Genomic DNA, 1,995 nt, shown 5'->3' on the forward strand with positions numbered 1-1,995 from the left:
GAAATTGTAATATTTATATTGTGATTTGGTTCATAAATTAATGGATCATTAAATCCAGAATTAGGTTTAAATGAAGCAATAATATTAGTTTCTCAATGAAAATGATCATTATGTTTCACAATTATCCCATCAGCCAAAGTGAAATTTACATTTATTTAGTCAAATGGATTGCTTTTCGGAAAATCTTTAGCAACAATTCTTTTATTAACTCTAATAATTTAGTTATTTAATCCTAAGACTTGCCAACACAATTTTCTTTATTCATGAATAGTATGCATCACTTTCAATAATAATTCTATTTGAAATTTTATCTTGTTTAAAATGAATATTTGGATTTTTCGAATGAGTAAATATCGATGTACAGGATCATCACAGTAAAATTTTTAATTTTCAATGTAATATTAGGAGTTGAAACAGTTGAATGAATACCAACTAGTGGTCCAGTTTTATAAATTTCTCTTATTGGAAGAGTTAATCTCATTTCCAGAACAGATGAATTATCACTCAACTGAAACAATCTAGTCATTTATATAGAGAAAAATTATGTAAATAATGATGGATTGGAACTAACTTAGGAATTCCAGAGAAATTAAAGAAGCAAACATGGTAGAATTCCACCAAATTCTATTCAATGTGCAATAATAGAACATGTAGCAGTGGAAAACAACATTAATGTTTCATAATTGTATTCTAACACCTGGATGGTTAAACCAAAAAATTATCCATTTGTATGTTTGTTCTGAAAGTTTAGATCAACCAAAAAAATCAAGAATCTACAAAAAGATGTAAAAAAATTGGTAATGTAATTGACAAAGAAGTTACTAGCTTTATTGCACTAATTATTAAATTATAGTGTTAGTTGGGTGTGAAGATAATTCGGTTGTAGTTTTTGATCATTTCATTCTTGAAAATTTAGTTAAGAGTTTATTTTACAAGAAGAAGACTTAAAGGAATAGATTGTTTTTATACAAGTCAAACATATTCAAAAACACCGAAAGGTTAGAGATAATTTTAATTTTTTGCAATATTTTTATGCAAAATGTTACAAATTTCAAACATATTTGTCATGAATTTTTAGTTGATATTTAAAGTTTGATGAATTTAAAGCAGTTTGTAGTAAATGTTAGAATAAAGATAAATTTGCTTTATTATAACACATATGACAAGATAGATAACTGAAGGTATATATAGAGAAAAGATTAAGATTTTTTAAAATGTTGAATGCAAAAATTGAACATCAACTTTAAAAAAATGTTAAACATAAACACTGAGTATGAATGTTGAAAATAAGATGTTGAACATAAACGATAAACATAATCGTTGAATGTAAATGTTACACATGACATCTACATAAAAGATAATTATAAACGTCAAATATAAAATTAAATAAATGATTATCACTTTTATCTTTAATAAATGTTTGCTAAATACGATTCACATATTGTTAAAAAAGCCAAATGTAATAGAAGAGAAAAGACAATTAAAACAAGACATTAAAGGTAGAAACAACAACCAAGAAGAGTATATGAAAAATCTGAAAACAAGATCTTGTTACAATTGGAAAAGTTAACCAAGGAATTGAAGGATTAGTAGAATCAGTTTTTAAAGCAACTGAAGAAAGTAGAAAAGTTGAAAAACAAATAGTTCCATATAATTAACATTTTTTGGAAGAATTTTATAATATTCCATGAATTAAAGAATATTAAAGTTCACATTTCGACAATACTTTACATGTATCAGAAATGTGTGATTTTTTTAATAAATATGGATGAGTAGTTATAGTCAAAAAGAACAAAATGAAACGAAAAAAGAGTTAAGAAATACAATCGAAAAAATGTTAAAATTAATCAATCATAGTGAGTAGAATATTTTTGGATTAAGACTTGTTGGTACTTTTATTGCCAAATTACCAGTATAATTCAATGGATAATTCAATGGCGAAAAAGTCAAAATTGGTTAAAAAGAACACGAAGGAACAGATGAATTAATAAACAA

Source organism: Schistocerca cancellata, chromosome 4, assembly GCF_023864275.1.
Source record: "Schistocerca cancellata isolate TAMUIC-IGC-003103 chromosome 4, iqSchCanc2.1, whole genome shotgun sequence".
Lineage (NCBI taxonomy): Eukaryota > Metazoa > Arthropoda > Insecta > Orthoptera > Acrididae > Schistocerca > Schistocerca cancellata.